The sequence below is a fragment of the Orcinus orca genome, chromosome 6, assembly GCF_937001465.1.
Source record: "Orcinus orca chromosome 6, mOrcOrc1.1, whole genome shotgun sequence".
In the NCBI taxonomy this organism is placed as follows: Eukaryota; Metazoa; Chordata; class Mammalia; order Artiodactyla; family Delphinidae; genus Orcinus; species Orcinus orca.
This window is the reverse complement of record NC_064564.1, coordinates 37382194-37404587: the sequence shown is the minus strand read 5'-3', so window position 1 is coordinate 37404587 and position 22394 is coordinate 37382194.

The window sequence follows — 22394 nt, the reverse complement described above, 5'->3', positions numbered from 1 at the left end:
TTTTTTAGTAGTTCTGTGTTTGCAAAGTTAAGAAACAAAGTTAGAGAAACATGATGAAATTTTAAGATCTGTTAATTTGCTGAAGTGGGAGAAGAAATATGAGTAGCAATTGGAAGAGAAGATAAACTTGTTTATTATAGCAAAGTTCTTATATTTTATAATTGAGTTCGCTGAATCTATACTTAGAAAAGATTTAACTCCTCTAGAAGATAAATATATCAAAAATGAGCAGATCTCTTCAAGGAATCAGAAGTGAATTGCCAACATACATAGGACATTGAAATTCTTTCTCCGATGTTTGTTTATCTTCCAGTTAAGGGTCATTTGTGTTTCATTTATGATCACTGATTTTGCTCAGAAATTTATGTATAGTAACTCAAAGTCAGTCTCTAAGTTTTCTGAACTAAACATGCAAAACTTTACTTTGGCTTATGAAATATATAGCAAACACATAGTATTTATCATGAGCTGAATACCACACACACACACACACACACACACACACACACACACACACACACACACACACACACACACACACTCATTTAATCTGAGACACAGGGAAGTAAAGGAACTTGCCCAAAGTTACAGAGATAGTGACTGGTGGAGATGGAATTTGAACCCCAGTTGGCTGACTCCAGAATCCATGTTTTTACCCATTATGCTACCCTGTCTGTCATGCTGTGGAACAAATCTTAATGTATTTCACTTGGTTGTAAAGGAAAAATGGTATGCTGACCAACCTTTTCAAATGCTGAGAAGACTGCCTCGAAGCGTACCTTCTTAAAAAATAATAAGGTGGGAATTTTTACAGCACTGTGTGAATTGTATGTGCCATTTTCCCTTGCCACACCGAATATCAAGGAGAACAAAGTAAAGTTGCATCTTATGAAGAGTTCAGGCTCTCTTGGGGCTGAGAACATACCTTTATAGTTTTCAGGTTGCCAGTTAATAATGACTTCAAGTTTTTCAGACTTGAGACATATGTCACTACAGAGCACCTCAGCCACAAAAATTGATAGTAGTCAGTTCATGTTGTAAGTTAAATAATTTATCAATCCATATAACGAATTTAAGATGTCTTTTAGAAGTAAAGCCACATAGACGCGCCCTGATTTGTCCCAATAGCCAGACCAAAAGGGCACCATATTGCCACCACAAAATGTATTTTATTTTCCTGCCTGTAGTGCAATCTACAACCCAGTTCCCGTGTGATAGCCCAGAAGGCAGCATGCTCTGCTTGTCATCATACATACCAAACAGACCCATGGAAAAAGCAATAGGAGTCAAATTTGATCTAGAAAAGATGGATGAAATAAATAGTGAGATTTTGAGGGGTTATTTATGGGCTTCTCTTTGCCCATAAGAATTATTTTATAATAAGACACAGAGGAAGATGACAGCTTTAAGTTTAAACCAACTAAATATCTTGCATTAGCATCTTTGTTGGAATTCAGAAGAGGGACCAGAGAGACACTGTTCCCAATGTGCACAACAGGCATTTCGGTGCGTATCACTAGCTTGTTCCCATGCTAGCTGACTAATTCAGGGAACTACACACTACATCTCTGCTCCTGGTCTCTCACCTCATTGTTTTACTAAGGTCACATCGCTCATCTCTGCTGTGTTCCAAGCTTCCCTTTTTTATAATGTGAGAAACTAAAAGTATCTCCTTCAACAGACTTAGGATTTTATAAGCAATTGATTGATACTTGACCTCAACCATTTCTTTCTCCACTGTATTTTATTTAGCTTATGGGCATGGGACTTATTTTAAGTAAGTTTGAGAGCTCTTTTCTGGAGATCCCTGCTCCAGTACCTGATCAATTTATAAACAATAACACCATTAGAGTTTTACAAATTCTTGTTTCATACTTCTGGTTGATGCTATTGACTTAACACATTTACTCTATCAGTACACCCTTCAGTAAATACCATAGCCAACAATCTTAAACATATTAATCTAGAATGTTTTTCCATTAAAGTACTAGAAGTGGTTGGCATTATGTGATAATCTAATTAAAAACAAGCTATGTTTCTATAGATGTTGTAGGTAGACTGAAAAGAAAAAATGTAAGTCCTTGTCTAAAATCTTCAATTACATTTTTGGCACTAGAGGAGAAACGTAATTACCTTTTGTCTTCAAGAAGTTTAATTTTTGTCAGACCCTGGTGAGTTTAGAAGTGCTTAGGGGGAGAGACTGATACAGTATTTCCAGAATAATAAAGGAAGAAATCTTCTTGAAAATTCTCAGCAGAATTGACTGACTATAAAACAAGGGGTTGGGAAGCTTCAAGGAGAGAAAATGTCAGCTTGAAAACAAATGATTCACCTTGCCAATCTGAAAAGACTTTCACCATTTGCCTGTTAAGCCAGATACCAGATAAGTCAGTTACCTATGGATGGTGAACAAAAAGAAATGACCAGCCACTCTTCCCTTTGAAAGTTAGTGTAACCTCACTGAGGCCAGGAGAGGAGAAAGGTCAGAGCTTTTAGGATGATTTTCCAGACCTTCTTCACTCCACAGCTTGGCTTGAGGGCCAGTGGACCAGCTTAATATCCAGGCACAATCCGTAACCCCCCATGAGACCATGGTCTGCTCCAAGGGGAAGTCTACTCATCAGTAACAAAAGCACAAGGATATCTTCATTGTAAGGTTGCTTTGAGCATTAAATACACAAAATCTGTAAAATGCTTATCAGGTAGTTTTGGTTTCTGGCTCTGCATATAAGGAGTGTGGAAGTCACCACTCCATACTAACAAGTAAAAAGCTAAACAGACTGAAAAATCAACAACTCTTCTTAGATACATAAAGAAGTGAGGTTACAAGGCAACCTGCTACCCCCAAAACTGAAGGGACCAACAGGTAAACAGAAAATCACAACTTACTGGAGCAAAAACTCAGGAGCTGAAATATCTCTGGGAACCAGGGCCAGATAAGAAAATCATAATTGTAAATGATGAATTGCTCAAGGCTCAGTGTGGACAAGTTGCAGAGATAAAAACCTAGTCACTTTTGTGTTACCTCCTGGAGCTCCACTAGGTTCCCATGTAAATATCAGAGAAAAATTACCTCATGCTTCTGGAAGGAGGAGAGAAAAATGAACCATTTCAAATATACCAGAGCACTCTGTTCTTCTTAGCAAGGAGAAACTAGTTAACAAGAGCTTAACCAGCTAGGATTTTATCAGAGACTAACTGACCTGGAGGGAAATAAAAATCCAAATCCAGCAAACTCTAGTCAGTCTATCTAAGGGGTGGGAAAAATACTGAGAAGCACTTGTGTAGTTCACGATCCAGAGGCACAGGCTCACTAAAAGACTGAGACCTAATCACAGGACAATGATGACCACACACATACACAGAATTCCCCTGCACACCTTACTACCACACTGTTAAAGTCCTTTTATAGCAGTTCCTTTTACATAGTATATCATGTCCAACTATCGAGAAAAAATTACAAGGCATACCAAAAGGCAAAAACAAGCAGTTTGAAGAGACAGAACAAACAATGGAACTGGACATGCCAGGAATACTGGAATTATCAGACCAGGAACCTCAAACAACTATGATTAATATGCTAAGGACTCTAACAGGTAAAGTAGACAGCATGCAAGAACACATAGACAATGTAATCAGAGAGATGGAAATCCTAAGAAAGAACCAAAAAGAAATAACAAAAAAAATATGCTCTTGATGGACACAGCTGAGGAAAGAATCTCTGAACTTGAGGATATGTCAATAGAATCTTCAAAATTGAAAAACAACAAAAACTGAAAAGGAAAAAAACCAAAAGAACAATATCTAAGAACTGTGGGACAACTACAAAAGGTGCAAAATACATGTAATGGAAATACCAGAAGGAGAAAAGAGAAAAGAACAAAAGAAATATTTGAAGCAATAATGAATGAGAATTTCCCCAATTAAAGTCGGACACCAAACCACAGATCCAGGAAGCTTTCAGAACACCAAGTAGGATAAAAGCCAAGAAAAGAACTACACCCAGGTATTGCATATTCAAACCACAGAAAATCAAAGATTAAGAAAATACCCTGACATATGCATATGTATAACTGATTCAGTTTGTTATAAAGCAGAAACTAACACACCATTGTAAAGCAATTATTACTCCAATAAAGATGTTAAAAAAAAAAAACAACAAAAAGAAAATACCCTGAAAGAAACCAGAGGGGAAAAAGTACCTTACCTATAGAGGAACAAGGATAAGAATTATACCTGACTTCTCCTCAGAAATCATGGAAGCAAGAACAGAATGGAGTCAAATATTTAAAGTGTCAAGAGTAAAATAACCCACCAACCTAGAATTCAGTACTCTCTGAAATTATCCTTCAAAAATGAGGAGAAATAAAGACCTTCTCAGGCAAACAAAACTTCAGAGAATTTGTAGCCAGTAGATCTTCCTTGCAAGAAATGTTAACAGAAGTTCTTTACAGAGAAAGAAACTAATACAGACAGAAACTCAGGTCTACATAAAGAAAGAACATTAAAGAAGGAACAAGTGAAGGAAAAATAAAAACCCTTCATTTTTTTTATCCTTAATTGATCTAACAAATAACAATTTGTGCAAAATAACAATGGTAAGTGTGTATTCAATTATGTGTGCTTATGTACACATAGCATTAAGGGTATAGTGTTATTTGAAAGTGGACTTGGATTAGTTGTAAATATATATTGCAAACTCTAGAGAAACCACTAAAAACTTTAATAAAAGGAACTTTAACTGATATGCTTACAAAGGAAAGAAAATGTAATCATACAAAATTCTCAATGAAAACCAGGAAAGGCAAAAAAAAAGACTATAAGGAACAAAGAACAAGGGCAACAAATAGGAAACAGTAAAAATATGGTAGATATTAATCCAATTATATCAATAATTACTCTGAATGTCAATGATCTAAATGTACCAATCGAAAGACAGATGTTGTCAGAGTGGATCAAAAAACAAGATCCAGCTGTATATTATCTACATGAAACCCATTTTAAATTGAAAAACACCATAGGTTAAAAGTTAAGGGATGGAGAAAGATACACTGTGCTAAACAGTACTCTATATGTGCCACATCTTCTTTATCCATTCATCTGTTGATGGATATCTAGGTTGCTTCCAAGTCTTGGCTATTGTAAATAGTGCTGCAATGAATATTGGGAAGCATGTGTCTTTTTGAATTATGGTTTTCTCAGGGTATATGCCCAGTAGTGGGATTGCTGGGTTGTATGGTAGTTCTATTTTTAGTTTTTTAAGGAACCTCCATATTGGCTGTATCAATTAGCATTCCCACCAACAAAGTGTCAGAGTTCCCTTTTCTCCACACCCTCTCCAGCATTTATTGTTTACATATTTTTTGATGATGGCCATTCTGACTGGTGTTAGGTGATACCTCATTGTAGTTTTGATTTGCATTTCTCTAACAATTAGTGATGTTGAGCATATTTTCATGTGCTTCTTGGCCATCTGTATGTCTTCTTTGGAGAAATGTCTGTTTAGGTTGACATTTTTGATTGAGTTGTTTGTTTTTTTCATATTGAGCTGCATGAGCTCTTTCTACATTTTGGAGATTAACCCTTTGGCAGTTGCTTCATTTGCAAATATTTTCTCCCGTTCTGAGGATTCTCTTTTCATCTTGTTTATGGTTTCCTTTGCTATGCAAAATCTTTTAAGTTTAATTAGGTCCCATTTGTTTATTTTCATTTTTATTCTCATTACGCTAGGGGGTGGGTCAAAAAAGATCTTGCTGTGATTTACGTCAGAGTGTTCTGCTTATGTTTTCCTCTATTAGTTTTTTTTTAATTTTATTTATTTATTTAAGAGTTTTATAGTGTCTGGTCTTACATGTAGGTCTTTAATCCATTTTGAGTTTATTTTTGTGTATGATGTTAGGGAGTGTTCTAATTTCATTCTTTTACACGTAGCTGTCCAGTTTCCCCAGCACCACTTATTGAAAAGGCTATCTTGGGCTTCCCTGGTGGCGCAGTGGTTAAGAGTCCCCCTGCCGATGCAGGGGACACGGGTTTGTGCCCCGGTTCAGGAAGATCCCACATGCTGTGGAGCGGTTGGGCCCGTGAGCCATGGCCACTAAGCCTGCACATCCGGAGCCTGTGCTCTGCAATGGGAGAGGCCACAATGGTGAGAGGCCCATGTACTCCAAAAAAAAAAAAAAAAAAAAGAAAAGGCTATCTTTGCTCCATTGTATATTCTGGCCTCCTTTGTCATAGATTAGGTGACCATAGGTGTGTGGGTTTATCTCTGGGCTTTCTATTCTGTCCCATTGATCTATATTTCTGTTTTTGTATCAGTACCATACTGTCTTGATTACTGTAGCTTTGTAGTATAGTCTGAAGTCAGGGAGCCTGATTCCTCCAGCTCCATTTTTTTCTCAAGATTTCTTTGGCTATTTGGGGTCTTCTGTGGTTCCATACAAATTGTAAAAATTTTTGTTCTAGTTCTGTGAAAAATGCCATTGGTAATTTCATAGGGATAGCATTGAATCTGTAGATTGCTTTAGGTAGTCATTTTCACAGTATTGATTCTTCCAATCCAGGAACATGGTATATCTCTCCATCTGTTTGTGTCATCTTTAATTTCTTTCATCAGTATCTTATAGTTTTCTGCATACAGGTATTTTGCCTCCTTAGTTAGGTTTATTCTTAGGTATTTTATTATTTTTGTTGCAGTGGTAAATGGGATTATTTCCTTAATTTCTCTTTCTGATCTTTCATTTTTAGTGTGTAGGAATGCAAGAGATTTCTGTGTATTAATTTTGTATCCTGTGACTTTAGTAAATTCATTGATAGCTCTAGTAGTTTTCTGGTGGCATCTTTAGGATTTTCTATGTATAGTATCATGTCATCTGCAAGCAGTGAGTGTTTTACTTCTTTTCCCATTTGTATTCCTTTTATTTCTTTTTCTTCTCTGATTGCCATGGCCAGGACTTCCAAAACTATGTTGAATAATAGTGGTGAGACTGGGCACCCTTGTCTTGTTCCTGATTTTAGAGGAAATGCTTTCAATATTTCACCATTGAGAATAATGTTTGCTGTGGGCTAGTCATATATGGCATGTATTATGTTGAGGTAGGTTCCCACTATGCTCACTTTCTGAAGAGTTTTTATCATAAATCGGTGTTGAATTTTTCTGAAAGCTTTTCCCACATCTATTGAGATGATCATATGGTTTTTATTCTTCAGTTTGTTAATATGGTGTATCATGTTGATCGATATGCATATATTGAGGAATCCTTGCATCCCTGGGATAAATCCCACTTGATCATAGTGTATGATCTCTTTAGTGTGTTGTTGGATTTGCTAGTGTTTTACTGAGGATTTTTGCATCTATGTTCATCAGTGATATAGGCTTCTAATTTTCTTTTTTGGGGATATCTTTGTCTGGTTTTGGTATCAGGGTGATGGTGGCCTCGTAGAATGAGTTTGAGAGTGTTCCTCCTTCTGAAATTTTTTGAAGGAGTTTGAGAAAGATAGGTGTTAGCTCTTCTCTAAATGTTTGATAGAATTTGCCTGTGAAGCCATCTACCCTGGGCTTGTGTTTGTTGGAAGATTTTTAATCACAGTTTCAATTTTAGTGCTTGTGATGGGTCTGTTCATACTTTCTATTTCTTCCTGGTTCAGTCATGGAAGGTTGTACTTTTCTAAGAATTTGTCCATTTCTTCCAGGTTGTCCATTTTATTGGCATATAGTTGCTTGTAGTCTCTTATGATCCTTTGTATTTCTGCAGTGTCAGTTGTAACTTCTGATTTTTCATTTCTAATTTTATTTATTTGAGTCCTCTCTCTTTTTTTCTTGATGAGTAGGGCTAAAGGTTTATCAACTTTATCTTCTCAAAGAACAAGCTTTTAGTTTTATTGATCTTTGGTATTGTTTTTTTCATTTCTATTTTATTTATTTCTGCTCTGATCTTTATGATTTCTTTCCTTCTACTAACTTTGGGTTTTGTTTGTTCTTCTTTCTCTAGTTGCATTAGGTGTAAGGTTAGGTTTTTTATTTGAGATTTTTCTTGGTTCTTGAGGTGGGATTGTATTACTATAGACTTCTCTCTTAGAACTGCTTTTGCTGCATCCCATAGGTTTTGGGTCATCATGTTTTCATTGTCATTTGTTTCTTGGTATTTTTTGATTTCCTCAGTGATCTCTTGGTTATCTGGTAGCATATTGTTTATCCTCCATGTGTTTGTGTTTTTTACAGTTTTTTTTTCTTCCTGTAATTGATTTCTAATTTCATAGCATTGTGGTCAGAAAAGATGCTTGATAAGATTTCAATTTTCTTAAATTTACCAAGGCTTGATTTGTGATCCATGACGTCATCTATCCTGGAGAATGTTCCATGTGCACTTGAGAAGAAAGTGTATTCTGCTGCTTTCAGATGGAATGTCCTATAGATACCAATTAAGTCTATCTGGTCTGATGTATCATTTAAGCGTTGTGTTTCCTTATTAATTTTCTGTCTGGATGATCTATCCATTGTGTAAGTAGAGTGGTAAAGTCCCCCACAATTATTGCATTACTGTCAATTTCCCATTTTATGGCTGTTAGCATTTGCCTTATGTATTGAGGTGCTCCTGTGATAGATGCATAAATATTTACAATTCTTATATCTTCTTCTTGGATTGATCCCTTGATCATTATGTAGTGTCCTTCCTTGTCTCTTGTGACAGTCTTTATTTTCAAGTCTCTTTTCTCTGATATGAGTATTGCTACTCCAGCTTTCTTTTCATTTCCATTTGCATGGACTATCTTTTTCCATTCCCTCACTTTCAGTCTGTATGTGTCCCTAGGTCTGAAGTGGGTCTCTTATAGACAACATATATACAGGTCTTGTTTTTGTATCCATTCAGCCAGTCTGTGTCTTTTGGTTGGAGCATATAATCCACATTTATGGTAATTATCAATAAGTATGCTCCTATTACCATTTTTCAAGCTGTTTTGGGTTTGTTTTTGTAGGTCTTTTTCTTCCCTTTTTCTTCCTGCCTAGAGAAGTTCTTTTTTTAAACATCTTTATTGGATGAAAATTGCTTTACAATGTTGTGTCAGTCTCTGCTACACAATAGAGTGAATCAGCTATATGTATACATATATCCCCATATACCCTCCCTCTTGCATCTCCCTCCCACCCTCCCCATCCCACCCCTCTTGATAGTCAGAAAGCACCCAGCTGATCTCCCTGTGCTATGCAGATGCTTTCCACTAGCTATTTATTTTACATTTGGTAGTGTATATATGTCAGTGCTACTCTCTCACGTTGTCCCAGCCTACCCTTCCCCCTCCCCATAACCTGATGTCTATACTCTATGTCTGTGTCTTTATTCCTGTCCTGCCCCTAGGTTTATCAGAACCATTCTTTTTTATTACATTCCATATACAAGTGTTAGCACACAGTATTTGTTTTTCTTTTTCTGACTCACTTCACTCTGTATGACAGACTCTAGGTCCATCCACCTCACTAAAAATAATTTCATATCTTTTTATGGCTCAGTAATATTCCATTGTATATATGTGCCACATCTTCTTTATCCATTCATCTGTTGATGGACCCTTAGGTTGCTTCCATGTCCTGGTTATTGTAAATAGTGCTGCAATGAACATTGTGGTTCATGACTCTTTCTGAATTGTGGTTTTCTCAGGGTATATGCCCAGTAGTGGGATTTCTGGGTCATATGGTAGTTCTATTTTCAGTTTTTTGAGGAACCTCCATACTGTTCTCCATAGTGGCTGTATCAATTTACATTCCCACCAACACTGCAAGAGGGTTCCCTTTTCTCCACACCCTCTCCAACATTTATTATTTGTAGATTTTTTGATGATGACCATTCTGACCAGTGTGAGGTTATACCTCATTGTAGTTTTGATTTGCATTTCTCTAATGATTAGTGATGTTGAGCATTCTTTCATGTGTTTGTTGGCAATCTGTATATCTTCTTTGGAGAAATGTCTATTTAGGTCTTCTGACCATTTTTGGATTGGGTGGTTTGTTTTTTTGATATTGAGCTGCTTGTATGTTTCAGAGATTAAACCTTTGTCCGTTGATTCGTTTGCAAATATTTTCTCCCATTCTGAGGGTTGTCTTTTCACCTTGTTTATGGTTTCCTTTGCAGTGCAAAAGCTTTTAAGTTTCATTAGGTTCCATTTGTTTATTTTTGTTTTTATTTCCATTTTCCTAGGAGGTGGGTCAAAAAGGATCTTGCTATGATTTATGTCACAGAGTGCTCTGCCTATGTTTTCCTCTAAGAGTTTTATAGTGTCTAGCCTTACATTTAGGTGTTTAATACATTTTGAGTTTATTCTTGTGTATGGTGTTAGGAAGTGTTCTAATTTCATTCTTTTATATGTACCTGTCCAGTTTTCCCAGCACCACTTGTTGAAGAGCCTGCTTTTTCTCCATTGTATATTCTTGCCTCCTTTATCAAAGATAAGGTGACCATATGTGCATGCGTTTATCTCTGGACTTTCTATCCATTTCATTTATCTATATTTCTGTTTTTTTGCCAGAAGTTCTTTTAACATTTGTTGCAAAGCTGGTCTAGTGGTGGTGCTGAATTCTCTTAGTTTTTGCTTGTCTGTAAAGCTTTTGATTTCTCCATCAAATCTGATCCTTGCTGGGTAGAGTAATCTTGGTTGTAGTTTTTTCCCTTTCATCACTTTAAATATATCCTGCCACTCCCTTCTGGCCTGCAGAGTTTCTGCTGAAAAATCAGCTGTTAACCTTATGGGGATTCCCTTGTATGGTATTTGTTGCTTTTCCCTTGTTGATTTTAATGTTTTTTCTTTTTATTTAGTATTTTTAGTTTGATTAATATGTGTCTTGGCGTGTTTCCCCTTGGGCTTATCCTGTATGGGACTCTGTGTGCTTCCTGGAGTTGATTGACTATTTCTTTGCCCATGTTAGGGCAGTTTTCAACTATAATTTCTTCAAATATTTTCTCATACCCTTTCTCTCTCTTCTTCTTCTTCTGGGACCCCTGTAATTGGAATATTGGTGCATTTAATGTTGTCCCAGAGGTCTCTCAGACTGTCCTCAATTCTTTTCATTCTTTTTTCTTTATTCTGCTCTATGACAGTTATTTCCACCATTCCATCTTCCAGCTCACTCATCTGTGCTTCTGCCTCAATTATTCTGCTATTGATTCCTTCTAATGTGTTTTTAATTTCAGTTATTGTGTTGTTCATCACTGTTTGTTCTTTACTTCTTCTAGGTCCTTGCTAAATGCTTCTTGTATTTTCTCCATTCTGTTTCCAAGATTTTGGATCATCTTTACTATCATTACTCTGAATAATTTTTCAGGTAGACTGCCTATTTCCTCTTCATTTATTTGGTCTTGTGGGTTTTTATCTTGCTCCTTCATCTGCAACATATTTCTCTGTCTTCTCATTTTGTCTAACTCACTGTATTTGAGGTCTCCTTTCTGCAGGTTGCAGGGTCGTAGTTCCTCTTGCTTCTGGTGTCTGACCTCACTGGGCAAGGTGGGTCCAGTGGCTTGTGTTGGCTTCCTGGTGGAAGGAACTTGTTCCAGCTTTCTTGTGGGTAAAGCTGGATCTTGTTACTCTGATGGGTAGGGCCACATCAGGTGGTGTGTTCTGGGGTGGGTTTAGTATGACTTAGGCAGCCTGTCTGCTGATGGGTAGGTTTGTGTTCCTGTCCTCCTTGTTGTTTGGCATGGGTGATTCAGCACTGGAGTCTGCAGGCAGTTCGGTGGAGCTGGGTCTTGGAGTTGAGATGGAGACCTCTGGGAGAGCTCTCACCATTTAATATTCCCTGGGGCAGGGAATACTCTGGCATTCCAGCATCCTGGAGTCTGTGCTGCCCCCGCCAGAGGCTCAGGCCCAACTGGCTTAGGAACCAAGACACCACAAGACACATGGCCTGGAAAAAAAGGGGGGAAAAAAAGAAAGAAAAAGGGGGCAGGAAGAAAAACAAATGAAAACGAATAGACCAAAACACCCCAAGATAAATAGCAAAGACAAAAACAAGCAAACAGCAATAAGAACAATTAAAAACAAGCAACGGAACAGACAGACAAAACCCCAGACAAATGGTAAAAGCAAAACCAAACAAAACCAAAAAAATACAAAGAAACACACACACATACCAAAACAAAAAACAAAAACAGAGAATACAAAAAACAAAAGAACAACCAGACAAACAAAAGAAACCCCAAATGAAATCAAACAATTATAAACAAAACTAACAAAAACAAAAAATATAAAACAAAACAAAAGCAGACTACAAACTGAAGGAAAAAGCAAACAAAACAAACACACAAAAACCATTTTAAAAAGATAAGAACAAATAGAACAAAGGAAAAGAGATAAAAACAAAATAGAACAAAGGAAAGAAAAAAAACAAGGAAAAAACACAGAACAAAAAAAAATGTAATGTAGAAATAGAAATATAAAAAAATTTAAAATGTATTAAAAAATTTTAAAAAAACAATTAATAATTTAAAAAAAGCAACAGAGCAAACCAAAACATTAAAAAATAGTAACAATTATATTTTCCTGAGGTCTCAGCTGTCAGTGTCCTTGCCCCAACCATGTGTCACAGGCAACCTCCACCTCCCCAGGAGGCCCTCCAAAATCTCTAGGTAGGTCTCTGGTCCCTCTGTGGATACTGTGGGGACAGCTCAGACTCTGCCCTGGCCCAACTCCCACATATACTAGTCCCCAAAGTCCACAGCTGCTAGAGCTAGACCAGTGTCATTTGTGGGAACACTCGTTGTCCATTCAGATATTCCTTAGATGCAGGGTTTACCAAGCTGATCACAGGGATTTAATCTGCGACTTGTGCAGCTGCACAGAAAAATTTTTTTCCCTCTTCCTTAGGCATCCTGCATCTGGGGCTCAGCTGTGGTTTTGGCCCCACCTCTGCATGTGGGCCACCCAGAGGAGTCTGCTCCCCAGGCTGTCCTGGAGTACTAGGGTCTGTCCCAGTGAGGACAGGGCATGGAGGTGGCATGACTGCCTGGGTCGTGGGTGCCGTGGCAGCAACAGTTGTGCAGGAAAGCTGGTGGCCATGGGTGTGACAGATCCAGCCCTAGCGCCTGGCAGCCGTAAGGAGAAGATCAGCCCTGGTGGGGGCTTTTCTTAACACCTGGCAGCAGGCGTGAGAAGGTCAGCCTTTTATTAGCTCCTGGCAGGGCAGGGGGCCAGCGCTTGGAGAGAGAGGCTGCAATGGTGGCTCCACCCCTGTGTGTCACTCAACAGTGGCACCTTGGTTCTATGGCAATCTGGGTTTCCTCCACAAGCATTCCTGGCTGCAAATTTCCTCCCTCCCATCCCCTCAAGCTGTCTCCCCGCAGCCAACAGCAGTCCTCCCCTCAGGTTTGCTCTCCAATCCCCACATTCCAGCTCTCAGCCCCCGTGTGCATTGGTGGACACATGTCCCAGTCTGGGGCATGCAGGGCTGTGGCACAGACTGTCTGTGTAGGTCTCACTCTGTCCTGTCTGCCGCAGACCAGCTGTTTCACCCTCCTCTGACAGCTTCAGATGCTCCCCTTCTGTTCCAACTGATTTCCCCGTCAGTGAGGGGGCTTCCCCAGGTGCAGGAACTTCTTCACCTTCCCCCGCAAGGAGCACAGATCCCATCCCTCTTCCTCTCCTCTTCTTTTTGCCTTCTTTTTTTCATCCTACCAGGTTATGCAAGGATCTGTCTAGTCCTTTCCAGTGTCCAAGGTCTTCTGCTAATGTTCAGCTGGTGTTCTGTGAGAATATGGATATGTACATGTATATGTATTCTTGATGCATTTGTGGAGCGAGGTGAACTGCACATCCTCCTATTCCTCTACCATCTTGGTCCTCAATAGTAATCTTAAGAAAGCAGGAGTATTATTTCAGACAGATCAGACTTCAGAGCAAAGAAAGTTATTAGGGATAAAGAGCGGCTTTAAATCATGATAAAGGGATCAATTCTCCAAGAAGACATCACAATTCTTAAGGAGTATGCACCTAACAACAGAGCATCAAAATACAGGAGGGAAAAACTGATAGAACTGCAAGGAGAAATAGATGGATTCACTATCATAATTGGAAATATCGACACCCTACTCAGAAATGGATGGATCCAGCAGGCAGAAAATCTGTAAGGACACAGTCAAATTCAACACCTCCATCAATCAACTGGGTATAATTGACATCTATAGACTACTTTGTCCAACAGCAGCAGAACACACATTCTTCAAAAACTCACAGGGAAAACTGGACAGGTACATGTAAAAGTATGAGATTAGAACACTCCCTAACACCAAACACAAAAATAAGCTCAAAATGGATTAAAGACTTAAATGTAAGGCCAGAAACTATCAAACTCTTAGAGGAAAACATAGGCAGAACACTCTATGACATAAATCACAGCAAGATCGTTTTTGACCCACCTCCTAAAGAAATGGAAATAAAAACAAAAATAAACAAATGGGACATAATGAAACTTCAAAGCTTTTGCACAGCAAAGGAAACCATAAACAAGACCAAAAGACAACCCTCAGAATGGAAGAAAATATTTGCAAATGAAGCAACTGACAAAGGATTAATCTCCAAAGTTTACAAGCAGTTCATGTAGCTCAATAACGAAATAACAAACCACCCAATCCAAAAATGGGCAGAAGACCTAAATAGACATTTCTCCAAAGAAGATATACAGATTGCCAACAAACACATGAAAGGATGCTCAACATCACTAATCATTAGAGAAATGCAAATCAAAACTACAATGAGATATCATCTCACACTGGTCAGAATGGCCATCATCAAAAAATCTAGAAACAACAAATGCTGGAGAGGGTGTGGAGAAAAGGGAACACTCTTGCACTGTTGGTGGGAATGTGAATTGGTACAGCCACTATGCAGAACAGCATGGAGGTTCCTTAAAAAACTACAAATAGAACTACCATATGACCCAGCAATCCCACTACTGGGCATATACCCTGAGAAAACCATAATTCAAAAAGAGTCATGTACCAAAATGTTCATTGCAGCTCTATTTACAATAGCCAGGAGATGGAAGCAACCTAAGTTTCTATCATCGGATGAATGGATAAAGAAGATGTAGCACATATATACAATGGAATATTACTCAGCCATAAAAAGAAACGAAATTGAGTTATTTGTAGTGAGGTGGATGGACCTAGAGTCTGTCATACAGAGTGAAGTAAGTCAGAAAGAGAAAGACAAATACCGTATGCTAACACATATATATGGAATCTAAGAAAAAAAAATGTCATGAAGAACCTAGGGGTAAGACGGGAATAAAGACACAGACCTACTAGAGAATGGACTTGAGGATATGGGGTGGCTGAAGGGTAAGCTGGGACAAAGTGAGAGAGTGGCATGGACATATATACACTAACAAACGTAGAATAGATAGCTGGTGGGAAGCAGCCACATAGCACAGGGAGATCAGCTCGATGCTTTGTGACCACCTAGAGGGGTGGGATAGGGAGGGTGGGAGGGAGGGAGATGCCAGAGGGAAGAGATATGGGAACATATGTATATGTATAACTGATTCACTTTGTTGTAAAGCAGAAACTAACACACCATTGTAAAGCAATTATACTCCAATAAAGATGTAAAAAAAAAAAAAAAAACTCACAGGGAGCATTCACCAAGACAGACCACACTCTGGGCCATAAATGGCTTATCCCAAAGGCTGCAGGTGTGGAAAGGTATGGTTGTGGTTGTTATTGTCATCGTTATTATTTTTAGGAAAGGGTGTGAAAGTAAACCATTTAAACCCATAGTTCTGAGTTGAACTACATTCTAGAACATCAGAAGCAGATGGAAATCAAACACAAGTACAGTCTATCCTGAACAACAAGTAGCTCACACATGGTTGTTAAATAAGGGAATGATGTCTAAATAATGAGTCAGTTTTGTCGGTTCACAGGTGAGTTTTCTTGGGAATGGGAGACAGAACAGAAAGAACCTCTAGCACCAAAGGAAAGAGCCTGAAGTTTGGCTGCTGCATAAGCAGAGACCTTTCAGCTCAATTTTAAGTAAACTTAAGACGCGTGCCTGCAGTGAGGGCTCCCCTCCCACCACCCAAGCCCCACAGCGCCCTCTGCTGGTGACAGGTGCACTCAGGGCTCACTTCCAAATGCATGGTCTCAGTACCCCCAGACCAGCCATCTGTGCCCTACTGGTTACATGCATTTTAGTATCCATGAGGCCTTCTCCAGCTACCACCACCCCTGCTAAATTCTCCCTCAAGGTAGCAGTTCTTGTTTTCATGAGGCCTGTGGTTACAGAGTTGCAAAGGTTTTGAACTGCCTACTCCCAATCCTAATTTCTCCATAAACCCTCTTATGTTTAATACACAAAATGCATTTTTTTCCAGAAATGCATATATTGTTTTGTAGCAGAAGGATCTACAACTGATTTCCAGCAAAAGGATTTTGATTATATGAACAGCACCGTTTGCAAGAAAAGGCTGAGTGCCAAATATTTACTTCTAAACAGAACAATTATCTGTAAATACTATATATCAGGTTCCCACTGAGCTCAAAGCTCAGTGCTACTGCCAGAGAGAATCAGAGCATTGTGAGTCATCGACTCTGCCCTCTACGACCTTACAAAGTGCCATTGGGGGCTTGCAGGTACTTGTGCTGGGCAAATGTGTGATACAAGGCTTTTTATGTTCTGTGACAACTCAGTCACGCAAGTAATTAGTGCTCTGGGCACTCAAAGGAAGAAAGAGATTGCTCTCTGGGCGAAATGGCTACGGACATCTTTAGAATACAAATGCCCTTTACCTTGATCATTCATTCATTCAACCAAACTATTTATTGAGCACCTACTGTGCCCCAAGCACTGTGCTAAGTGCTGGAAATACACAGAAGAACAAGTCAAATACTGGTCCTTGTGCTCATGGAGCTAGCAAGGAGGACAAACCTTATATAAACAAATATAAGAATTATTTAATTGCTATTTTACTAACGGCTCAAATTAAATTAAAAAAAACCCCTTGAAGTCAGAGGGAATTTCATTAGAGGAGTAAAAAGAGAGGAGGTCATTCCTAGCTTAGGGATTCAGGTAGGCAGTTTATCTTGTACTTAACTGTCATAACCTCAAGCCTCTCAGTTACACAAGCAGCCAGGGAGTCCTCGGTCACTTCCCAGATGGCCGCCATGGCGCTGCAATGTTCTACATCAATTCATCCTCAGTGCTAGTTACAAATTCTTTTATGAAGAGTCATCCTCATCAGGGACATTGGAACTGTAGTCTTCCTTCTTCTCATGCCGTTGTACTTATGAATCACTGGTCGTCCTGATACCCTATCAATACATCTGCTCTTAATTGTTACACAGAGCTGCCTCCTCATGTCAAAAGGCAAAACTGCTGCCTTGAACCTAGTCCCACATACCTGACCCTTGAAAAGTCTGAGGAAGTATCAAACCCCTGAAGCTTTGTGTGGGAGAGTTACTTAGGAAAGAGCCCCTGAGCTAAAAGAACACAAAGATTTATGGGGGTGGGAGGAGTGGAAGGGTATGGGATGACTTGTTGATGCACTAATTTGGGCTTGTCCTTATAACGTCTTTTCCTTCACATCCATCTCCCACTTCCAATTCCATGCAGGTAGCTGGGTTTTTGTGCTTCCTGAATCTAGAGAAATTTGTATTGCTAGGCAAAAAAAAAAAAAAAAAAGCTTCTGGAAGACAGCCTCTCTTTCATCCTCTTATGAAAGCCTTTTTGAGGAGATTGAGGTAAGCAGTTCAGAGGGGAAGGTGGCAGATATGCAGGTATTCCAAAGGGAACTGGAGAGAACTTAATGCTTCTGCAGGGAAAAAAGTGCAGCAGAGAAGAAAAGAGATGGCCCTGAGTTGACTGAAGGGCTGCTGTGTATCCACTCACAGCTGGCTCTCTCACTTCCCTTGAGAGATGGTGGAAGGGAGGGGTACACCTAAGAAGTCCAAGCCTTGAACAAGATCTGTCCTGTCCCCAAGCATATCTCAGAATTCGTGCAAAGCCCCTGGAAGCCAGACCCACTATGTAGTGTTGGACTCTGATCAACAGCTCTATATAAGACCTACCCTTTCTCAATAAGGACTTAGGCATGACTCTGGAAATAGGTGGGAAAAGAATGCTAATAATCTCACCTGAGATTAAACTTTGCACCAGCCCTGTGGAATGGAGGTGTGGAATCAGATGTGATTTGATTTCAAATAAGTAAAGTTTTGACAGGCATTTCATGCATATCTGCCTTCACAGCCTAAGAGTCATATTCACTGTACTTAATCTTTTTTTCCACTCTTTACCTTGTACAACTAAATAATTAATTGCCTTGATAGCCTAGCGATATGTCTTTCTTTAATTGTTAAACATGTGTTAATAATTCAAAAATCCGCGTTGACCTCCCCACACTCTTGTGATTTTTGCAGGCCTCAGAGCTCTTTGAAAGTCTGTCACTCTTGAATCCAGAGTCAGTTAAAAGCTTTCTGGTTTGGTCCACTCTCTAGAAGGTATCCTGCTTGCCAATAAGGTGCTGGGGTTAAATGGAAGACAGAGTTCAAGGATTTTGAAGCTCTGATTCAATTATACTAAATGAGTGTAAGAGATTCAGATATGTCTCCGCTGAGGGCATTCACCCAGCCCTTGGGGACATCTTTTTTTTTAAGCTGGAGAACTCTGTCATTGGAGAAACCTCACTCCTGGGATTTAGGGTTGCACAGACCCTTTTACTCAATTTAATCCCCATTTCAAGCAGCAATAGCTGAGAATGAATGGATAATGTGGTTACATACACGCTTCCGTTGGACTAGCGCTCCGTTTTCTTCACCCGTCTTTTCCCCACACCATGCTCTATTCCTGGGGCAGCATGATATAGTGGTAGTTGAGCTTGGAAGTGGAGCAGCCCTTCCTTCTGCTACAAATTTTATCAGATTTCCAAGCACTGGGTGGTCGGGGGGGAAACTTTTTCTACTTCAGTACAGATTTAGTACAGATAGAAGTTATTCTGGCTACTAGGTCTTTGTCATATGCATAGATTATACAGTTTTAAAGACGTAAAGGACCTTAAATGTTAATAAAACAAAACTCCACCTTACAAATAAAGAAATTAAGGACAAGAATCTTGTCCAAGACCAATTAGAATGGGCAAGGAGAAAACGGGCATGGACCCAAGTCTCAATCTGGTGCTGTCTCCGTATCACTGTCTCTTCAACTAGTCAAAAATAATTCTGCTTTATTTCTAACCCTTCCCTGAATCTCAAAGATTTGCTTTCTTTTGCTTGCATCTAATTTTCTCTGTGGCGTTTTGGGAGCCCTCCAGTAACTGCGCATCGGCAGGAAGATTATTTTAAGCTGAAAAATCTTGGTATTCTGCAAGCTCTGAATATCATTAATTTCCATATGTTCTGAGGGTTATTAAACGTTTTTCATGTGTTTTTGTCCCTGATATCATTTCCTTCTTGTGTTCTCTGCTGACTGGTTCAGTATCACCTACCCTGGTAAAATGTTCTGCCCCTTTAGTGTTCTGCTGTTCTTAAATGATATTTGACATTTGACATCTGGGATCTATGTCTGCTGCATAAATGGCTCTGAGCCAGACTTGATTTGCTGCTTTCATCAAACTATTTGTCACCCTTTGAAGTTGGGACATGCAGTATTACTCATTTGTGATGTCAATGCACTAGGCAGAAATTTAGAAGTTAAATACTCTATTCATGATGAAGAACATTTGTGTTAAATACTAAAGATAACCAAAATTAGTTGTGGCACTGACTGCCGAAATGAAGCGATACCTAATTCTGAGGATCAGTCCAAAAGCTTGGTTGTCATCTCCCGAGAGGCTGGAGCACCAACACAGTATTGGCACACATCAGAGGTGACCCCTCAGGTAACAGAGTACCGTGCTCTTAGCAGGATGCAAAAGACGTTAAGCAGGCCTGGAGTTTTCCCTGAAAATAATCAGAGACTTTTAGGAACAGACCTAAACACTAAAGGGGCCACCAATTCTTACTCCAGCGACCTCTGAGGGTGAGCCAAAGGAGGCAATTTCAAGAATCTCTAATTGAAATCACTACCTCAGAGAAATACCCCCACTCCCATGTTTACTGCAGTGTTATTCACAATAGTCAAGACATGGAAACAACCTAAGTGTTCATCAATGTGGCATGCATGTTCAAAAGATTAATATTCAGCCACAAAAAAGAAGGAAATCTTGCCGTTTGTGACAACATTGGATGCTGTCCATTTGGATGGACTTGAGGGCATTATGCTGAGTGAAATAAGTCAGACAGAGAAAGACAAATACTGTAGGATTTCATTTACGGGTGGAATCTAAAGATGCAAAACTCATGGAAACATGAGTAAAGTGCTGATTGTCAGGGGCTGCGGGGTAAGGAATATGGGAGGATGTAAGCCAAAGAGTACAAACATCCAGTTAAAAGCTAACTGGTGACTATAGTTAACAATATTGTCTTATATACTTGAAAGTTGCTAAAAGAGTAGATCTTAAATGTTCTCACCACCAAAAAAAAAGGTAATTATGTGGGGTGATGGAGGTGTTAACTAACCTTATTGTGGTAATCATTTCCCAATATATAGTTATGTCAAATCATCATGTTCTACACCTTAAACTCATACAATGTTATACGTCAATTATATCTCAATAAAGAGAAAAAAATTTAAAAAGGAAAAAATAAAGGAGAATTTTCTTTAGGAAATAAAAAAGAATTCCTAATGAAGGCTTTACTGTGTAACCAAGTAACTATGTAAGCATGGCAAGATACCCTTGCAGGGAAAGCATGTGGTGAACTCTTTAAGAGCCTGGAATGTAAACCACGTTGGCACAAGACAGAGTGGGCCAACTGTCATGCTTCCTACCAAAAAAGCTCATGTCCACGTTTCTGGCATGGATATGATACAGCTCAGATGAAGTAAAACTGAAAAACTAAAAAGGATCCTCATTCTCCTATACGGACCAATCCATTTTCTTCACTCTATGAGAGACAGACACATTAAGAATATTTCTGCAACTTGAAAAACATCACCATTAAAAATGTTGTTAGTCCCTTCCTGTGTTCAAGGATCCATGTAATAAATTTCAATTAAGAGTTAGTGATCGAAGGAGAAAACTCACCTCCTGGTGAATTAGTATGTATCCTTTTTATCATCAGGTAATTAAAGTTTAGTCCCTCACTACATTTTAAATTTTTGATTGCCTAGGAACCCATTACTAAAATTAGTATTATAATAATAGTAACTATTTTTAGCCTAGGTTTATCATTTTATATATAAGTTTTCATTTTTATCCTTGTTATATGAGTCTATTTACTTTTCCTTCTTTTATTGTTGGTCATCTCAAAGGTGCTTTAGAAATAGGTAGAGCCTAAATAATAAATACATTAAAAAATTAATAAGGACGATCTAAGAGACACATTAACCCCAGCTTATTTCCAAACTCTGTTGTTTGTGCAGGTTACAATCAGCTCCACACACCTTGGCCCTTGAAATAAGTCAATCTAACAGGGCTAGCTGGATGGTTGCTGCAGGAATTCTGCTCAGCCAGCAAGGGGAGTGAGTGAAAAGGAAGGGAGAGCAACACAGATTTCCACCCAAGCCAAGGTTGGCTGTTGAAGCAGAAAGGGAACAGCCAGGGTTGGACATGAGCCACCTCAACTGCATGGAAGGATTTCAGATTCACCGATTTCAGAAACATTTAAAGAGCTGACGTTGAAGGAGTCCGGGTGTATCACACTGCCCACAATGTGGAATGTGTCCAACAGAGTAATGTTCACAGATGCAAAAGGGAAAGACAAGATGCTTGCCTCCAGCTCAACTGCATTCCTATCACACACATGATGATCTCTGCTTGGAACAATCTGAAATTTTTAGAGCCCTGATTCCTTCCTACCTTCTTTCTTTCCTCCCTTCCTTCCCTGCTCCTCTCTGTCTTTCCTGGGACAGAGCCAAGTATCTGTGAGAATAGGCTGTGGGTGGTCTACATGAGAGGCTGGCAGCTGTGCAGGATTCCAGACGGGCTGGCTGGCTTACTACCCCAGTGTCAGGCACAGTCTGCACTCAGCAAGGGTGTGTGGGATTGAACCGAGTCTTTTCCAAGAGACCATAGAGATTATGGAACCCAAATAGCAATGAAATCTACAAAACATTCGATGTACCCATTCATTTGAAAATATCAACCAAATGGGGGGAAAAGTCAAGAATAATTCCGTACCTAGGCCGTTCAGATGTGAGTGCTCTATATATGGTCACTCATGAAGATGACCTTTGATGAGAAGGGTGAAAATCAAACAAAATATTAAATAAATACAGTCAACAGAGATTTCTTTTTCAAGTATAGATCAAACGCATTGCTTCATTTGTATTCAGATTTATGTATATTTCAGGTTGACTAATATAAGGTGACTTAGGGAGAC